At 41.7% G+C, this 21,829-nt stretch overlaps 1 long non-coding RNA gene across 1 annotated transcript in view; it reads right to left on the reverse strand.

Annotated features, from left to right (window-relative positions):
* Positions 1–19,348, reverse strand: part of LOC132392926 (uncharacterized) — a 33,300-nt gene extending 13,952 nt beyond the window's left edge. The window contains exons 1-2 of the long non-coding RNA XR_009511692.1: positions 18,884–19,348; positions 15,921–16,024 (exon numbers count right to left, since the gene is read on the reverse strand). This is a non-coding gene — a long non-coding RNA (uncharacterized LOC132392926). The remainder of the gene's footprint in view (positions 1–15,920; positions 16,025–18,883) is intronic.
* Between the last annotated feature and the right edge of the window lie 2,481 nt (positions 19,349–21,829).

Below are 21,829 nucleotides of genomic sequence, written 5' to 3' on the forward strand. Positions count from 1 at the left end.
AGGAATCAAATAAATAGTTTGGCTACACAAGAAATCAGGAAAAACTTAATGTTTCTGAAACAGAGACATGAAAGTGGATGGAAATCTATGAAAATACTGGTGGGGAAACTGAAAAAAAAATAGCAGAAAATACAATTATTAGAACTAGGGATCCAAGAACGAAAATGATAAAAAAAAATAAGCTAAGTGAAATTCAAGAAGCTTTTGAAGTGTTTTACAAAACTCTATATTCCAAAGTTCCAGGGGGAAGCATAACCCAAATTGACACCTTCTTGAATTCTCTAGAGTTATCCACTTTAAGTGAAGAACAAAATAGAACAATGACTGCTGACATAACTGAAGTTGAATTAAAAGCTGCAATTAGTAGGCTTAAATTAAGCAAGTCACCAGGATCAGATGGGTATACGGCAGAGTGGTACAAAGAATTTAAAAATGAGTTAATTCCTGTTTTACTTCCCACACTGAACTGGGCTCTAAAAAAGGCCCAAATGCCACCCAGTTGGAAGGAAGTGATAATCTCAGTTATACCGAAAGAAGGTAAGGATAAAGTGGAATGCGGGTCATTTAGACCAATATCTGTTCTTAATGTAGATTATAGATTATTTACTTCCATCATGGCCAAACGATTAGAGGAGTTTCTACCCATACTGATACGTAACGATCAGACAGGTTTTATACGACAACGCCACTCACAAGACAATATACGAAGGACACTTCACATTATGGATCATATACAAAAAAATAAAATCGAAGCAATAGTGATAAGCATGGATGCTGAAAAAGCATTTGATTCAGTTAATTGGAATTTTCTTTACAGAGTTTTACATAGATTTGGTTTCCAAGACACAATTATTAAAACTATGCAGATGCTATATGACAATCCTACTGCTAGGATTAAAATCAATGGATATTTATCAAATAGTTTTACCCTAGAAAGGGGCACGAGACAGGGTTGTGCATGGTCACCGCTACTCTCCGCGCTATATCTGGAACCATTAGCTCAATACATCAGACAAAATGAAGATATCAGGGGAATTACTATTAAAGGGATAGAGCATAAATTGGTTTGTTATGCGGATGACATTTTGATCTATCTAGGGCAACCAACATACTCTTTACCTAAATTGATGCAATCCTTTGAACAATATGGTCAATTATCAGGATACAAGATCCTGATAAAACCCAATTACTTTCATACTACTATAGCCCACCAAGAGAAATTTAAAGTTGATACCCCTGGGAATGGCACCCAGAGTCTTTCAAATATTTGGGCATAATTATGCCAAAAGATTTGACAAAATTATCAGAATGTAATTATCAGCCTTCATATAAAAAAATTAAGGAAGATGTGGCAAGATGGAACCCGATTCCTTTTTTCAGTCTCAGTTCAAGGATTGAGTCTATTAAAATGAATATACTGCCCAGACTGTTATATCTCTTTCAGACCCTACCAATAGAGATTAATTAAAATCAATTCAATGAATGGAACAAGATGCTATCAAGGTATATTTGGCAGGGTAAAAGGCCTAGAGTTCGTCTCAAAACTCAGCAATTAGCAAAGGAAAAAGGGGGATGGGGCCTACCTTCTCTTAGAGATTATTATTTTGCAGCACAGTTGAGAGCTGTGATATGTTGGTGCAACCCATCATATGACGCTCAATGGAAAAACATTGAGGAGCGGGTACTTCCCATCCCCATACAAGCAATTTTGGCTGATAACAACCAGCAAAGGTACTTAAATACTATTGACAACCCATGGGTGAAATTGACTCTTAAAATATGGAAAACTACTATAAAAGAATATAATCCAGAGGGAAATATTGCAATTCTTAAATGGTGTGCATATGACTTGGATTTTACACCAAATAAATTGGGTGCTAGATTTAAGGATTGGACAGCTAAAGGAATAACAGTTCTGTGTAACATAATGAAAGAAGGAACACTGTTCAGTTTTGAAATGCTTAAAGAGAAACACATTAGAAAAACAAGATTTTTATTGATATTTACAGATGCGACAATATGTTAATAAGATGATTAAAAATGTAACCATGCTTGATAGAGCTCTTTAGAAAAGCATATAATTCAGATAATGGTAGTAGAATCATTTCAAGCATGTATAAGGGGTTGTCAAATCTTAAAACACATTCGACCATACATCAAAATGAAATGGGAGAAGGAAGGAGGGATAATTATATCTGAGGAAGAATGGACAACAATATGGAGATATCAATGGAAGTGTACCAGTTCACAGAAATGGAGGGAGTTTGGATGGAAAAACTTAATAAGATATTTTATTACACCCTCTCAGAAATCCCATTATGATGGTAACCTCCCTGTTTGCTGGAGAAATTGTGGAAATCAAAATGCAAATCATTATCATATTTTTTGGGACTGCCCTGTTATCAAAGACAAATGGAGGGGGATATACAAAGCCCTACAAGACATCTTTAAATATGAAATACCCTTAGAGAGTAAGACCATATAGTTTGGATATATACCTCAAGAATGGTTGAAAAGAGATTTAATGAATATACTGTTGGTGGCTGGTAAAAAGACTCTTACTAGGAAATGGTTATCACAGGAGAGCCCAACTTTAAATACATGGGTGGAAATTACAATGTACTTTTACAAAATGGAGAAGATAACAGCATCTGTTAATCATAAGCTGGAACAATTTGATTCATACTGGGAAAAATGGTTTAACTACATAATGCCTCATAGGCCTGATTTTATTCCCACAAATCAATGAATCTGTTGTAAAAAAAAAGATCACTCCCTACTTGTACATAGTTCTTTCCTTTTGCTTGTTTTTTTTTTCTTTCCACTCTTTTCTATAAGTGTATACCCCAGATAAATACTTCGTGATTTGTGATATATATGATTATATGATATATATGTACAATGTCTGAAACACATCTTATGGAAATGCTTGTTTGATGGACTTCAATAAAAAAATTACAAAAAAAAAGACCTTAAGATATAGGAGCAGAATCAGGCTGTTTGACCCACCAAGTCTGCTCCACCATTTCATCATGGCTGATCCAAATTTCCTCTTAGCCCCAACCTCCTCTTATCCCTTCATACCCTGACCAATCAGGAATCTATCACCCTCTGCCTTGAATATACATAAAGATTTGGCCTCCGCAGCTGCCTGTGGCAAAGAGTTCCACAGATTCACCACTCCTTGACTAAAGAAATTCCTTCTCATCTTTCTAAAAGGACGCTCCTCTATTCAGAGGCTGTGTCCTCTGATCCTAGACTCTCCCATCATAGGAGACGTCCTCTCGATATCCACTCTATCAAAGCCTTTCACCATTCAATAGGTTTTAATGAGGTCACCCCTCATTTTTCTGAATTCCAGCGTATACTGGCCCAGAGCCAACAAATACTCTTCATATGACAAGCTATTTAATCTCGGAATCATTTTCATGAACCTCAATAGACAATAGACAGTAGGTGCAGGAGTAGGCCATTTGGCCCTTTGAGCCAGCACTGCCTTTCACTGTGATCATGGCTGATCATATCCAATCAGTACCCCGTTCCTGCCCTCCCAATATCCCTTGACCCCGCTATCTATAAGAGCTCAATCTAACTCTCTCTTGAATGCATCCAGAGACTTGGTCTCCACTGCCTTCTGGGGCAGAACATTCCACATATCCACCACTCTCTGGGTGAAAAAGTTTTTCTGCATCTCTGTTCTAAATGGCTTACCCCTTATTCTTAAACTGTTGCCTCTAGTTCTGGACTCACCCATCAGCGGGAACATGCTTCCTGCCTCCAGCATGTCCAATCCCTTAATAATCTTATATATTTCAATCAGATCCCCTCTCATCCTTTTAAACTGTAGTGTATACAAGCCCAGTCATTCCAATCTTTCAACATATGACAGTCCCACCATTCTGGGAATTAACCTTGTGAACCTACGCTGCACTCCCTCAATAGCAAAAATGTCCTTCCTCAAATTTGGAGACCAAAACTGCACACAATACTCCAGATGTGGTCTCACCAGGGCCCTGTACAGCTGCAGAAGGACCTCTTTACTCCTATACTCAATTCCTCTTGTTATAAAGGCCAGCATGCCATTAGCTTTCTTCACTGCTTGCTGTACCTGCATGCTTGCTTTCATTGACTGATGTACAAGAACACCTAGATCTCGTTGTATTTCCCCTTTTCCTAACTTGACTCCATTTAGATAGTAATCTGCCTTCCTGTCCTTGCCACCAAGGTGGATAACCTCACATTTATCCACATTAAACTGCATCTGCCATACATTTGCCCACTCACCCAACCTGTCCAAGTCACCCTGCATTCCCATAACATCTTCCTGACATTTCACACTGCCACCCAGCTTTGTGTCATCAGCAAATTTGCTAATGTTACTTTTAATCCCTTCATCTAAATCATTGATGTATATTGTAAACAGCTGCAGTTCCAGCACCGAACCTTGCAGTACCCCACTAGTCACAGCCTGCCATTCCAAAAAGGACCCATTAATCACTACTCTTTGTTTTGCTGTCAGACAGGCAATTTTCAATCCATGTCAGTACTCTGCCCCCAATACCATGTGCCCTAATTTTGCCCACTAATCTCCTATGTGGGACTTTATCAAAAGCTTTCTGGAAGTCCAGGTACACTACATCCACTGGCTCTCCCTTGTCCATTTTCATAGTTACATCCCCAAAAAACTCCAGAAGATTAGTCAAGCATGATTTTCCCTTCATAAATCCATGCTGACTCGGACTGATCCTTCTACTGCTATCCAAATGTGTCGTAATTTCATCTTTTATAATTGACTCCAGCATTTTTCCCACCACTGGCGTCAGGCTAACCAGTCTATAATTCCCTGTTTTCTCTCTCCCCACTTTCTTGAAAAGTGGGACAACGTTAGCCAACAACCAGTCAGCAGGAACTGTTCCTGAATCTATAGAACATTGGAAAATGATTACCAATGCATCCACGATTTCTAGAGCCACCTCTTTAAGTACCCTGGGATGCAGACCATCAGGTCCCGGGGACTTATCAGCCGTTTCTTGCCTAATATAAATTTCCTTCAGTTTATCCTTTACTCTAGTTCCTTTGGCCACTATTACATCTGGGAGATTGTTTGTGTCTTCCCTAGTGAAGACAGATCCAAAGTACCTGTTCAACTCATCTGCCATTTCCTTGTTCCCCATAATAAATTCACCCATTTCTGTCTTCAATGGCCCAATTTTGGTCTTAAATATTTTTTTGCTATTCACATACTTAAAGAAGCTTTTACTATCCTCCTTTATATTCTTGGCTAGTTTACCTTCGTACCTCATTTTTTCTTGGCATATTGTCTTTTTTGTTACCTTCTGTTGCTCCTGTTGCTCTTTAAAAGCTTCCCAGTCCTCCGGTTTCCCGCTCATCTTTGCTATGTTATACTTCTCTTTTATTTTTATACTGCCCTTTACTTCCCTCGTCAGTCACAGTCGCCCTTTACTCCCCTTAGGATCTTTCTTCCTCTTTGGAATGAACCGATCCTGCACCTTCTGCATTACTCCCAGAAATACCTGCCATTGTTGTTCCACTGTCTTCCCTACTAGGGTATTGTTCCATTGAACTTTGGCCAGCACCTCCCTCATAGCTCCATAGTTCCCTTTCTTCAACTGTAATACTGACACATCTGATTTTCCCTTCTCCTTCTCAAATTGTAGGTTAAAACATATCATATTATGGTCACTACCTCCTAATGGTTCCTTTACCTCGAGGTCCCTGATCAAATCTGGTTCATTGCACAACACTAAATCTAGAATTGCCTTCTCCCTGGTAGGCTCCAGTACAAGCTGTTCTAAGAATCCATCTCGGAGGCACTCCACAAACTCCCTTTCTTGGGATCCAGTACCATTCTGATTCTCCCAGTCTACCTGCATGTTGAAATCTCCCATGACAATTGTATCATTACCTTTGTGACATGCCAATTTTGTGAACCTCCTTTGAAGCCTCTTCAGATTCAGTACATCCATTCTAATTTATGGGATCCAAACCTCCTCACAATCCTCCCAAGTGAGGCCTCACCAGTGCCTTATTAAGTTTCAACATCAAACCATCAAACCTGCTTGTAGGACTGTTCGCGTGTAATGTGCCTCAACTTTCTGTATAAATAGAGACCTCCTTGTTCTTCGGAGGTCAGAATCCTGGAGGATCGGGCCCCCAACACGATATTGTGTCTCAATAAGCTCTGAATGTCTCGAAGTCCATTCTGGAGTATTTATGTGAATGATTTAGTATGTTGCTGACTGAATGAATTAGTTTCTCTGACACCTTTCCTACATCCCTCTGTGGCCGGGGAAGTAGCTACATCTAATGGTACTCAGATGGCTTCTCGTCGGCTTCTGCTGCAAAGGTGCTGGAACCAAAAGTAGCCTCAGGTGCTGGCCCTGAATGAAGCGCTGATAGGTGTTGGTCACAGTTGCACACAGTGCAGTGGATGATAGCTGATCAGTCTTTTACAGTGTACAAGATGATGAGAGGCATTGATTGTGTGGATAGTCAGAGGCTTTTTCCCAGGACTGAAATGGCTAAATGAAAGGGCACAGTTTTAAAGTGCTTGGAAGTAGGTACAGAGGAGATGTCAGGGGTAAGTTTTTTTGAAGAAAAATAGAGGACTATGGGTAATCCTAGGTAATTTCTAAAGTAAGGACATGTTAGGCTCAGTGTTGTGGGCCAAAGGGCCTGTATTGTGCTGTAGCTTTTCTAAGTTTCTATGTTTTTATGCTTTGTCTGGTGTGCTGTTGAAACACAATATTTGAAACCTATTGAGTGCTTTAAAAAGCGTCTTCAGTCTGCGAGCAAGTTTTTTTTTCTGAATCCTCTGCCTTTCCTTAAGGGATGAGGTTTCTTACGGATAAGGCATTGTCTATTGAAGGTTCATAACAAAGATTTTCTTACCTCTGTTTTTCTGGCCATGAAAGGAGTTTTAGTTTCCCATGCTTTAGCTGAAGAACCATAGAACCATAGAACATTACAGCACAGAAACAGGCCTTTTGGCCCTTCTTGGCCGTGCTGAACCATTTCTCTGCCTAGTCCCACTGACCTGGACCTGGCCCATATCCCTCCATACACCTCTCATCCATGTACCTGTCCAAGTTTTTCTTAAATGTTAAAGGTGAGCCCGCATTCACCACTTCATCTGACAGCTCATTCCACACTCCCAGAAGAAGCCCCCCCAATGTTCCGTTTAAACTTTTCCCCCTTCACCCTTAACCCATGTCCTCTGGTTTGTTTCTCCCCTGGCCTCAGTGGAAAAAGCCTGCTTGCATTCTCCTTTCTTTGAATGATGTGGTTCTGAAGGTTGAGAGCACAGAACTAGGGTCATTTCATATTTTTGCATGACAGCAGACAAATTCCACAAAGAATGGAAATGGTGGATCGGGGGCATGACACTTCATTTATACTCAGACCTTTAGCATGTTGTTCGGTAGTTTCTCCACTATAGGGTTTATTCCTCTTGCTGTTTCCAACTCAGTCTTAGAAGGTAACACTCAATTTTGTGGCTTGCAGTTCCAACAACAGATGTGCAAACCCCAGTAGCCTCTGCAGTTCTTTGCGTGAGATCTTTGGAAAATTATCAATCAGCTGAAGAGAGATTCTGTGATTGCCTTTGGAGAGTCACAGCATTTCTGCGGCCACAGCATTTGCAAGCCCATAACCAGATTATTAGTGTCAACTGCTCTAACCCTTCTTACATGTTGCAGTAACTTCCCACCAAACCACTTGCAGAGAAGGTCTAGCTCATCGCTAGGTTTAAAACTTAGTCCTTCCATGGCATTGCAAAAGCTTGACTTCCAGGACAGGTTACTGGCAAACTGCTGTGGCTAGGTCTCGAAGAGCCAAGCCCACATACATTGATCGTGTGGATAGTCAGAGGCTTTTCCCCAGGGCAGGAATAGCTAGCATGAGAGGGCACAGTTTTAAGGTGCTGGGAAGTAGGTACAGAGGAGATGTCAGGGGTAAGTTTTTTTACGCAGAGAGTAGTGAGTGCATGGAATGGGCTGCCGGTGATGGTGGTGGAGGCAGATACAATAGTGACTTTTAAGAGACTCCTGGACAGGTACATGGAGCTCAGAAAAATGGAGGACAACGGGTAACCCTAGGTAATTTCTAAGCTGTTCAGCACAGCTTTGTGCTGTAGGTTTTATATGTTTCTATGCAGTTCCTGATTGAGAACATTGTGGAGAGGGCTTTGCCCAATGTGTGTCCTGGGATGGATGGAGGTTCAGACTGTCCATGCCTGTGCAGATGGGATTGGCATCAGTAGCCACACTTGACTGATGACTTTGTTGGGATGAAATTATAGACAAGGATGGTGTTGTGAGTCTTTATTGCTTAGACCTTGACTGTCAATGATTGGACTATGTGAAAGGCATGTTGGCCGGATGGTGTGGATGGCTTCTCCTTATAGAGCTGGAACACGCTCTTTGTCATCGCCAAAATGCATTTAGATGTATTCTTTAGTAAGTTGAAGTATCTGCTGTGATGACAACGCATGAATGATTCCACTATAGCCGCACTACTGTCTAAGTCAGCTGCTGCTTCATACATCTTTGCCTCTGCTGAGGCAGCCTCGGCTTCATAGTACTCGTTGAGCACACAGCCTCTCCATGTGCTCTCAGCATTTACATCTCAACTTGGCAGTTAGCTTACGTTGCTCTCATTCTTGCAGCTTCAGCTCTGACGCGAGCTTTGCTGAAACTATGCTGATTGCAGGTTCACTCGAGTTTCACAAGGACAGAACCGATGAGCCTCATCCTGACCCGACCTCCGTGTCTCAGCGATCGGCGTTGCTCGGGTCAAAAGCCGACATCCAGACACGCCTGCGGTCCATAGGCGATGTCTCTGAAGATGAATTCTCTTTTCACTCTTCTACCTTGGCAGTGTGTTTCTACACTGCTATGCAGCGAGTTAAACAAATTCTCAAAGCTCACCCGAGATGGAAGTTTTCTTCGGGGTTTTTAATGATATCCATAGCTTGTGAAAATACATTGCTGTTTCAAGGGCAACTAACGAGTGGACGCAGATGAATGTCTTACCACCATGTGCTTCAATTCGAATCAAAACTAACTCGCACAGGGAATTATACAAACAATGGCTTACATATAGGAAATGTTGTTCATACAAAGCGAACTCTAGATGCCAGAAGAAAAGTGCGACAGGAAATGATTGAATTGAATAGTATTGGTTCATTTGAAGACAAATTAGACAAGCAAATCGAGGCGTGTAGAGCAGAGGGTTAGGCTTACAGATTTAGAAAAGGATAGATAGAAGCGGACTTGAACAGAACACAAACAATTGTCTATACTAGTTAGACTGTATTTTCTGTTTCTGTTCTTTATATCATAAGTACTTCCATGCATTCCTTTGTAATTTCTATACATATGAAAATGATATATGGCAGAATCAATGGATGATTACCTGGCGTATCTGAAAAAAATGTTGATTTGATCACATCAAATTATGCAGATAGTTTCAACAGGAATAAGAAATGTAATTCTTCATCATGGTCACAGTATACCCTCACTGATGTATTGAATTTCCAGAGTTCACCCTTTTCTATCCTGCAATAGAACTTGAATTCTTAAGGTTCTGACAAAACAAACGAGTTAACAACTGACATCGGGAGATCCACGAGTAAATAAAATTAAATAGCACATTGCAATATAACAATTAACCATTGTATCCAAAATCTATGGAGACAGTATTTGATTTTGAAGTTTACAAATTATCAAATACTTATGGAAATGGAAGCAAAAAGGACACAGACATGTTTAAACAGTTCACCAAACTGGGTGAAGGTGTCCACTCACATCTAAAACTTTGAACTGATTAGCTAATTTGGAAAGCATCAAATAATGTGAATATGGAAATCAATTGCAATATCCAGTACAAAATATTTTGTGCTTAGATTATAATTTTACCACAGGCATTTTCAGCCATTCGCCAAAGAACAGCTGTTCAAACTTCAAATAAAGTACATACAATCTATCCAATTAGTAATTTGTCCAGGTAATATCTAACATCCTTATCTCATACCCCGTGGAAGCTGAAAGAAAGGAGATCTGCAATTGTTAGTAGGTTTTTTTCCTAGACCAGTGGGTACATGGGTACCCAGGCATGGATCTACCATGGGTAGTCATAGAGGCAGACACAACATGGACATTCAAGAAGGACTCCTAAATAGGCTCATAGTGAAAGAGAAATAGAATTCTGTACAGGACGGAAGCATTAAACTAATCATGAAGTAGATTGAAAGGTAAGCAGAACAATATGGGCCAAACGGACAGCACTGTTCCGTTTTTCTCTACGACATCTCGCTCCCCATATCCACATTAAAGTTCAGAGAAAAAAATGTTTATACTTAATCCTTAAAAACACGCTGAGAAATCCAGAACAATCTCCAAGGACGCCAAATCTATAAAATTAAACAAAGATAGAAATACGTATGTAACCTCCAGTGAAGCAAAAAACCATTTTCACCATTTTCCATTTTCCATTTAACTGACACGCCCAATGAAAAACTTTTCTTCAGAAAAAACTAATTATCTATCGACTATAGACTCCCAACTATATATATAAGAAAATAAAACTTTATGAACTATGGAAACTATCACTTAATTAATGAAAAAAGAAGAAGAAACCAAATAATAAAACAGATAATCAAACAGTCTATCCGGAGTCTTAATTCACTCAGTAGACCAAACAGATTTCGAAAAGTCATTCATCATTCACATCGAAAGGTTCACATCTTCTTTCAATGGTCGATCAATCAAAGGACTTCTTAAGCAAATCAAAAATATTCAAAGCTAATCTTCTTTCCGAAAGAACGATTATTCAGCAGACCTAAAACCATTCAAACCTCGGCTACAACCGGAATAGAGTTAACATAGTCTAACGCCTCTTTGGGGTCCAGAAAAACACGTGGAGTTGAATCTTTGGGAAATAATTTTAATCGTGCTGGGTATTGAAGTGGTGGGAATAATCCCATATCATAGGCTATCTTCATGGTTGGAACGAATTTAGACCGCAGAGCCATAACCTCCCGTAGATAATCTTCATAAAAACGAAGCTCGGAACCTTTAAATTTAAAGACATTTTGTTTCTTTGCATATTTTATGATTCAGTCTTGAACTTTGAAATGAATAAAGGAGACCAAATTTGACCTCGGTCTATCTTGGCGAGATGTCGCAGTAAAAATTCTGTGTGCTCTTTCGACGTCGGGAGGTTGAGATTAAATATCCGGAAACAGAGATTGAAACAAGTTAGCAAAATAGTCTAATAAATCTGCGGTCTCAAATCCTTCCTTCAATCCGACAATTCGAATATTATTCCGACGAGATCTTGCTTCCAAATCGATAATCACCAAACGCGCTGATATTTCCGCAATTTGCCGCTCCGCCTCTTTAAATTCAGAATTCAGAGAAATAATGTTTTCCTGCACAATTCTCGTAACGACTTCATCTCAGAAGAGGTAGCATCAAGTTTTTACCGTGTTGTTGTCTATCTTCCTATCAAGACCTATCAGCGAATTCCCAGACTATTTCCCCTTTCCGTTGCTGGATTCGGGAAGCTGCTTTCCACTTCTTAAAGATTGTGACATAATAACAACTATTCCCCTCTGAGATCCGACAAATAAAAGTTAAAAATTCAAAGTTTAAACTGGGGAAAAGGAAGAATTAATTGCAGCCACACAGATCTGTGTGTCACTCCATTAGACAGTAGGCGGAGATAATATTCATGAGGTTATGATTTATCAGATAATAAATTATTTAACAAAATTGAAGCTGGTTGAACTAAAAGCAGTGTGGTCATACCAATACAGAACTGGTAAAGGAAAGAGTAGTGGAAATGTTTGTTTTTCAGACTAAAGTTCAAAGTTCAAAACCTATTTCTTATCTAAGTATGTACACTATATACAACCTTGCAACTTGTCTCCTTACGTCCTCGTCGTAGGTCGCATCTGGAATTTCCAGTTGGCGGATGATTTCCCTCCACGCCGCTCTGACATACTGGGAAATCATGTTCATTTTCATGTTGCCTTTGCCTTCTGCCGGGTGAGTTTGAAGAGATCACCACCTCTTTCAGTGGATGTCCAGCCTTGTGCTCTCAGCGCTCTTCCAACACCTGCTGGCCTGCCTTCTTGACCGTTACACCATTAATCGCTCTCTTCCGCTCAATCCGCCATGGCCAGACTTCACACACTGGGATAGGCAGATCCCCTACCTCACCGAGGGTCGAATACCTGTCGGCTACCCTCACCCGGTTTGGCCTGTCTGCCGAGACGGTTTACCGGGGGCGGGGTGGCCGCTGCGCCTGTTACAGCTACTTGGAGCCACAGGTGAGAGCTGAGCGCCAGGTGGGGACCAAAGGGGGACAAGCTGTCCTAAAAAGGGCACGGCAGCCCCCACCACCACCACCAGAGGTGCTACCCCTCCCTAGACACCCCATATACCAGTCTCCTTACAAGCTGCCACAAAACAAAGAAACAAAGGAGCGGTATTAGTTTAGTGATAAGTTACTGCTTCCAAGCCACATCGTCGGCGTTAACTTGTAGTTTCAGATTTTAGTTAGCGTCACCGTTAGCCTAACGTTTACTATTTTCCTCTTGTTCTATATAGTCCTCTTGAAAGCTCAGTGAACTACCCATTCTGCCTCTGCTCGTGGGCCATCACCGAGCCCTGTGTCACAGAGATTACTGGGAGAACAGAGGAAAAGATTCAAAGCCTTTTTGAAGAAGTGCAATATCTCCACTGTGAGTCTCCAGTGTTTGACTAACTCAAAGTGGAAAAGAAGCATTCTGCACGGCGTTGGAAACTTGAATCCATGCATCAGAAACAGATACAGTATAGGTCCAGCACAAGTGGCAAAAGAAGTCAAACATTTCACAGAGTACCCATCCCTCTGCTCCTTCAGTCATCTGCTCCATCTGCAGGAGAGACTGAAGTTCCTATCTTGGTCTCATTACCACCTCAGGTCTGACAAGACTGGAATGAAAGTAAACAATCCTTATCCAAGATACTACTCAGAATTCAGGGTGTGGCATATACTGTCATGGTCCCGTCTGGCAATTCCCCACCTTGCTATTACCTCAGTAATTGGGTTTCAATCCTCTGGGCTAATTTCCTATCATTCACAGTTCCACTAATCACACACACCTGCTTCTCATCAGTAACTGCAAGATTAAAACCCTGGAATCACAACAAGGAGCTGCCAGTTCGTTGGTCAACTCTTGTATGAGTAACTTTGGTTCATTGTTATTTGGGACTGTCAGTTCTAAGTTGTGCATCGTCTCCTGGATTCTCTGTGTGAACCTTGTCTCTGTATAAAGATTCTCCGAGATACCAATTATCTGATCGCAGTGATGCTAACGCCTAACGACTCCGCCTCAGCGCCTGTGTCCTGCACCTGGGTTCATCCCCAGCCACCATGTAGAACCGAGATCAGAAGACACTTCACCCAGTGGGTGATAAATCTGCGGAGTTCTCTTCCACAAAAGAACATGAGAACTGAGTCACGAAATGTATTAAAGAAAGCAGTAGCTATATCCAGAGTGGAGAGATCAGTGGATACAGAGGGAAGGCAACTACCTAATCCTGGACCGGATAGTCAGTGTACTGCAGATGCTGGAATCTGAAGCAACACAGAAAAGGACTCGATAAACATTGCGTATTCCAGCAGCTATGGAGAGTGGATATTTTGGATGGAGACCTTTCATCTGGACTAAAAGATTGACGGGAGATAGCCAGTACAAAGTGCTGGACGGAGGGGATGGAACGAGAGTTAGCAGGTTAATAGTGGATCCAGGTGTGGAGGTATGAAAGGCACATCCCATCCACCCCCCTCCCCCACCTATCTACCTATCACCTGGATCTACCTGGATGCACCTATCACCACCTCACCCCCAGACTTGCTCCACCCCTTCACTCCTTTTAGGAAAGATGAAGGGTCTGGACTGGAAAAGTCACATTCCATTTCTTTCCTGACCCACTGAATTCCTCCAACACCTTTCGAGTGAATGAATGCACGAGCTGTTGAGTGGTAGAACAAGCCAGAAGGACTCCAGTTCGTATTTTTTACGTTTCTGTGCGATTCCCAAGGGTTGTTTGCGATCTTTTCTCGGGGACTTTCACAGTTGCTGCTTTCGGATTCCTTACTTCGGAAAGGGAATGCACGGAGGAGCGCTATGCTGAGGCTCCCGAAAATCTTCCCGCTCTGTTCCAATATAATGCCATATATAAAGCAGGCAGCATGGCAGAGAGAACACTCACACAACACAATCCACAGCCACAGGGCTTGGACGTACAGACGGCCATTCCCGGATCACAAGCCGCTGCATTTCCATATTGAGAGTTCCAGTCGGCGAACGAGACCCGATTTCGGAGCTGATTCTGGTCTCAGATCGCTGCTTTATTCAGTGTCGGGTGAAGATGGCATTGGGCCGTGTTTGGAGAGTTTGCAGTATGTGGCTGTTGTTGACCGTGACCCTGACCCTGACCCTGGGCTGTGAGAGGTTACAGTTACTGCAAGTTCTCAACACAGAGACTCTGCACAAATCGGATGAAATGGTGAGTTGAACCGGAACGAGTGACAAGTCCCAAACGTTCCCGGCTCTTGTTAAAAGTCAGATCAGGAGAAACATTTTGAAGTTATAACATCGTAGGGAAATTGCGCTGGACTCTCTGTAATATTGTGATAATTTGTAACTGAATATTCGCTTCTCGTACTGTTCTTGTCCCTTCTTAATATTGCCATTAGCAAAATTATAACAGGCCGGAAAAGATGATATGCACCTTAGCGTCAGGGAAAATAGGACATAGAGAGAAAGCGAAGTTAGAGGCACAGTGAATTGGTGGAGAGGGAGCGGTGAAGGTGGATCGGTTTTAAGGGGAAAGAGAGAATTTGAAAGGGCATTGGGAAAGACTTTAATCTGGAAGAATGAGATTTCGAGTCTAAATCTACAGAGCTTTTGCAATAACTTTAATAAATTAATCATGCAAATAGTGTACAATTAATCGTGCAAATAGACACGAGACCGGCTGGAGGAAGCAAGGGTGGGAATTGAATATGCAAGGGTATTTAGTACTGAGTAGGAACAGCATAAAGGAAAGGGAGAATGGTAGCATTGCCGGTTGAATTGGGAATAAATGATAAAGTGAGAGAGGATATCACTTCGGAGACAGAGATTCTATAGGGGTAGAGTAAAACAAGGAGCAGAAAAAGTTAGGGGGAGTTTTATACAGGGATGGCACTAAACGGGATGCATGCAATAATGGTTATAAGACATAGGAAAAGAAATAGGCCATTCGACCCATAGAGTCTGCTCTGAACTTCGATCCTGGTTGATTTACCACCCTCAGGCAAAAGAAATTCCTGCTCATCTCTGTTCAAAAAGGGCGTCCTTATATTCTGAGGCTGTGACCTCTGGCCCTAGACTCCGACACTATAGGAAATATCCACTCCACGTTCACTTTTCGTCGGCCTTTCAAGATTTGAGAGATTTCAATGAGACCACCTACCTCCCCCACCCCCCCGCCATTCTTCTAACCTGCAGCGAGTACAGGCCCAGAGCTATCAAACGTTCCCTGTACGTTAACCCTTTCAATCCTGGATCCTTTCCTGTGATCTTCCTCTAGACCTTCTCCAATGTAAGCTTCTGGAACTATTTCAGAATTTAGTGATTATTTAAAGTTTAGTACTAGTGCCTACGCAGTCTCTTGAGCTACTTCTTTCAGAGCCCTGGGGTGTAGTCCATCTGGCCCAGGTGACTTACCAACTTTCAAACCTTACAGCTTCCCATGCACCTTCTCCTTAATAATAGCAACTACCCTCGCTGCTGCCCCCAGCACGCTTGAATTTCTGGCATACAGCTACTACCTTCCACAGTAAAGGTTAATGCAACATACTTATTCAGCTCATCTGCCGTTTCTTTGTTCCTCTTTACTCAATTGCCAGCGTCATTTTACAGCGTCCAATGTCCACTCATGCCACTCAGTTACTCTTTGTATACCTGCAAAAAAAAAACTTTTGGTATCTTCTTTTATATTATTAGCTAGATTGCCTTCATAGTTCATCTTTTCTCTCCTTATTGCTTTTTAAAAGTTGGCTTTGAATGTATTTCAAACGCTTCCGAATCCTCTATCTTCCCACTAATCGTTACTATATTGTATGCCCTGCTCTTACACTTTTACACTGTCTTTGACTTCCCTCGTCAACCACGATTGCCTCATCCTCCCTTTAGAATGGAAGAATGGTGATGTTAATTTGCACACAGATCAGTGACAGTAATGTGCTGGAGGAAACAGTGGCATATACATATATAGGATAGTTGTGAACCAAAGCATTCGTGAACCAGCTAGAGAACAGGTCATCCTATTGTGTAATGGAAAATAGTTAATGGGAGATCACCGATGGGCGGAGTGATATCATTATGATGAAATTCTGCATTAAAAAGACTAGTGTAATGGATTTAGAAGCTAGAATCCTGAATCTAGGATAAGTATGAGAGAAATGTTAGATGTAATAAATTGGGGAGCGTTAGTTCTAGGGATGATAAGCAAAAGCAAACAGTGAAGGAATGTAAGGATAAGCTACAACAATTGTGATTCAACTTTGGTTACAAGGAAATATGGACCCATACATTGCCTCAGGACTAAGAGCAGTTTAGAATGCAGCAGAGAATTAGAGAGTGAAGAAAGTGTGACAGTAAACTTGCAGGGAACATAAATGTTGATTGTTAAAGTTGTTATAGATATATGAAAATAAAGATAGATAAAGTTAAGTGGAGACATGACTATCAGAAATGAGGGAATTTATAATGACAAAGCAAAGAAATGGCAGAAGAATCGAACAAACCCTTTGAATCTACCTTCACAAAGGAGGGCACAGATAATCTCTCAGAAATGTCCAGGGACAGTGTCTAGTGAGAGAGAAAGAGAAAATAATATTAGTAGGGAAAACATATTGGCAAAATTGTTAGGATTAAAGATGGATAAATCTCCAGGGCCTAATAGTCTGTATCCCAGGCTATGTAAGTAAGTGGATGCAATGGTGGCGATTGTTCAACATTATTTTGGCTTTGATCCAGTTCCTACGAATTGGAGGTTAACTAATGTAACCTCATATTTGAAAGAGATGGAGGAAAGAAAAACTGAAAATACTGATTCTGTTTGCTTGACTTTGCTTCTAGGGAGTTTCTGGATCCATTGTTTAAGGTGCAAAAACACAGCGTTTGGAAAGCAGTAAAGGATCTACCCATGTCAGGCTGGATTCACAAAAGGCAAACCATGTTCAATGACTTTCTGCAATTTTTTGCATATATAACTAGTCAATTAGAGTGGGGAATGAGTGGATATTCTATATTTCAGGCTTTCAACAATGTTTCACGGGGAAATTGATGTGAAAATTTAATTGAGTTAAAGTACTACCATGGATCGTGAACTCGTTGGTGGACAGTAATTAGACTTAGGAATAGATGTAAGCAATGACAGAGTGAACTTGCATAGGGATTAGCGTTGGGACCCTGGCTATTCATAATATACCGTATATCAAGTTTGCAGATGACGTAAAACGGGTGACCGTGTGAGCTGTGAGAATGATATAGAATGCCACAAATAGTAGAGCCACTGCCTTGCAGCACTAGTGATCTAGGTTCATTCCTGACCTCAAGCTCAGTCGTAATAAAGTTTGCACATTCTTCAAGTGACCAAGTGACCATCTCAGAAACTTGTAGGCTGGTAGATTAATTGACCACCTGCCCCTACAGTATAGCTACATGGTAAGGGGTGGGAAATTGATAAGAATATATAGGGAATAGGTTCGAGGGCAAATTGGTTAGGGAATGGAATAGTTAAATGGGATGTTATTGGCCTGATGAACCAAAAAACCTCCTTCAATGGTGTAAGAAAATATGGAAAAATGACTGAAATAGACAGCTTGAGCAAGTAGGTGAATATATCGCAGAAGAGGTGTAATGAAGATATATGGCAAGCTATCTACTTCGGTAACAAAAACAGAAAGCCAGATCTGTGTGAGTTTAGGAAAATTGGCAGGTACCAGACCTCGCCATGCAACAAGAGCTTATCAGTGGCTGAAAGTAGGCACATATGGGCTTCATATTAAGAAGGCCTTCATAATGGGAGGAACTGAGTGGAGGAGCTCGAATATCTTACTGAGATTGAACGAGGTCTTAGTGAAACCACACCTAGACTATTAATTCAGTTCCTGTCCACATCTGAATAAGAATGTCCCTGCTGTAAGAAGGAGCACAGTGGAGCTTGACTCTCTGATTCATTGGATGGTAGGACTGATGCATGAAAGAGAACGGGCTGACTGAACTTATATTTACCAGATTTAGGATGGAACCTTACTGAAAGTAGAAAGTTCTGACAAGACTGGGCAGTCTAAATGTAGGAACGCTGTTCTAGATTAAGTGTGAAAGTACAGATCCAGGAATCAAAGGCTAACAATCTGCGTGTATGCCAATAGGACTTCAGTGAGGCAAAACCTCATCACCAATTCTTTACCACAGAAGACAGTCGAGGCCAAATCATTAAAAAAGGAGTTAGAGGTCATAGGTTAAGCGTGAAAGGTGAATGATTTAAGGGAACCTGAGTGGGAATTTCTTCACTCAGGAAATTGGAAGGCGAGGAAAGCGCATGAAAATGCCACTGAACGGGGAACCGGCACTGAGAATCCAGCAGTAATCTTCGCCATGCTTTTTTTGGGTTTTTATCATGCCGGAGTCCCGCATGAAAATATTAGTGAAAGTAGGCGGTTCTCCAAGGCGGAGCCGAGCGCCGGTTGCGAACTTCTCTCGGGAATTTACACAGTCGCTGCATTGGAAAACTCCCGCTTTTGGATTCCTTACCTCAAATTGGGAATGCACAAACTATCGCTCTCTGGTTTGTTTCCAAAACTCCAGCAGGGTGCTTTCACCTTTTCCGATGTAATTCCACATTTCAACGCATCAGGCAGCATGGCAGAGAGAGTTCACAGCACAATCCACAACCCGCCGCTACGGACGGATCCGAAGCTTCAGGAACCATTTTCGGGGCTGTAGGTCAGTACAGTACTACGCTGTTCGTCGAATAAACAAGGCTTTAGCCAGTGTGCCTGTTGTTGTTTGTGATCTTGGCCTTGGGCTGTGAGAGGCGGCAGTTACTTTAGGTTTTCAACACAAAGACGCTGGGAAATCTGGATCCACACCCATAGACAGGTTCGAGAGAGAGAGAGAGCGGGAGTTTGCAATCCCGTATTTTATCCCAATTGTCCTTTAATGTGCTGATTATAACTGTACCAACTCGTCCATATGTGGCCGAAATAGTATTTTACAACTCCCAAAAAAGTACAGTTTGCAGTGCCTCGACATTTAACCCCGTGTCTCCCGACTGCCTTTCCTGCCTTTTGGTTTACCCGCCTGTACTTCTTCCGGCATCAGCGAACATGCGCTCAAAAGCAGCAAGTAATCTTGTGGGAGAGCTCAGCAAATCGAGCAGTATCTGTTGTGGAAAGGAACTGTTGTCGTTACGGGTCGAAACTGTCTACACACGCAAAGCACCCTGCCTTTCTGCGCTTCTCACGCGGGAATTCATAGAAACATAGAAAACCTCCAGCACATTACAGGACCTTCGGCCCACAAAGCTGTGCCGAACATGTCCTTACTTTAAAAATTACCTAGCGTTACCCATCCCCTTTATTTTTCTGAGCTCCACATACCTATCCAGGTTTCTCTTAAAAGACCCTGTCTATCCGCCTCCACCGCCGTCACTGGCAGCCCATTCCACGCACTCACCACTCTCTGAGTAAAAAACTTACCCCTGACATCTCCTCTGTACCTACTTCCAAGCACCTTAAATCTTTGTCCTCTCGATTTCAGCCCTGGGAAAACGCCTCTGGCTATCCACACAATCAATGCCTCTCATCATGCACACCTCTATCAGGTCACTGTCAATCCAAGGAGAAAAGGCCGAGTTCACTCAACCTATTCTCATAAGGCATGCTCCCCAATCCAGGCAACATCCTTGTAAATCTCCTCTGCACACTTTCGATGGCCTCCACATTCAACGTTCCTTTTACCTTTTATCTCCCACAAATGCATGAAGTCGTTCCGAATTAAATTCCATTTCCAATTTTCTAAGAGATACGTTGTACCTACTCTTCTCTTTATCCATGCTCCCCCACAGGAGATGTAAACCTGATTTCCACAGTTATGCAGATGACACATATCTCAGTTGAGCATGATGGTGCTAACACTCCAACTTTGCTGACTTCTGGTATGGCTGCAGTAAACAAATAGATGAGCAATAACTTCCTAAAGCTAAATGGAGATAAAACTGAAGTACTTTTGGTTGGTCCAAAAAAACAAAAGAGATAGATTATGGAGGCATTAGTAATGATCTTTCAAGAACCACAAGATCCTAGAGTGGTCCCAGAAGTATGGGAATTTGCAAATATCACTCCACTCTTCAAGAAGGGAGAGAGGCAGAAGAAAGGAAATCATAGATCAGTTAGTCAATGGGTGGACTGATGTTGGAGTCGATAGTTAAGGATGTGGTTTCGGGATACTTGGGGCACATAGTAAAATAAGCCATAGACAGCTGGGTTCTTCAAGGGAAAATCTTGCCTGACAAATCTGTTGGAATTCTTTGACAAAGGAGAATCAATTGACGTTGTGTACTTGGATTTTCAGAAGGCCTTAGACAAGGTGCTTAACATGATGCTGCTTAACAAACTAGGAGCCCATGATATTACAGGAAAGATTCTGGCATGGATAAAACAGTGGCTGATTGGAAAGAGTGGGGACAAAGAGAGCCTTTTCTGGTTGGTTGCTGGTGATGTTCTACATGGGTCTGCGTTGGGACCATGTTGCAATGAGCGACTGAAGTGAACCCAAATGCAGGACACAGGCACAGAGATTGAGTTAGGATTCTTACGTGGACATGAACGTTGAACAACAAACAGGAGGAGGGGGGTTTTTGACATGGAGCCTGCATAGGTAAACCTTGAAACTAGAGCAGAACTTAGAACACACAGTCCTAAGCAGCCGCAAAACATTAATCACCACACAGGCAAAACCAACCATCTGGTGACTAGTGGTTGTAATGCCGGGGTTCTTATGCTGCTGGTGTTGATAGAAACCAGATGTGCCTTCATCAAAGAGAATTAGAAGCAATTGGGAAATTAATGGTCGGAATCATGGCACAATCAAAGGAAATTAGGAGCAAGATAGGGAATTAATGATCGGGACCATGACAAACTAATTATTTTATGTTATGTGTTAATGATTTGGATGAAGGAATTGATTACTTCAATGCAAAGTTTGCAAATGATACAAAGATAGGTGGATGGGCAGATAGTTTTGAGGAAATAGAGAGGCTACAGAATGACAAAGAAATGGCAGATGGAATAGTGTTGAAAAGTGTACGGTCATGCACTTTGGCAGAAGAAATGAAAGGGTTAACAGATCAGCTGTGTCCTTATTGAATGGTGGAGCAGGCTCGATGGGCCAGATGGCCGACTCCTGCTCCTGATTCTTATGATCTTATGTTTTCTAAATGGAGAGAAAATACAACAAAAGTACTGAGGCACAGAGGGACCTAGGAGTCCTCGTGCAGGATTCCCTAAAGGTTAATTTGCAGGTTGAGCCTCTGCTGAGCAATGCAAATACAATGTTAGCGTTCATTTCAAGAGGACGAGAATATAAAAACAAGAATATAATGTTGAGATTTTATAAAGCACCAGCAAGGCTTCATTTGGAGTATTGTCAGCAAATCTCTTCTATATTGGAATCGCTGAGCTTTGAGGTCATCGACCT

This window comes from Hypanus sabinus, chromosome 4 (assembly GCF_030144855.1).
Source record: "Hypanus sabinus isolate sHypSab1 chromosome 4, sHypSab1.hap1, whole genome shotgun sequence".
In the NCBI taxonomy this organism is placed as follows: Eukaryota; Metazoa; Chordata; class Chondrichthyes; order Myliobatiformes; family Dasyatidae; genus Hypanus; species Hypanus sabinus.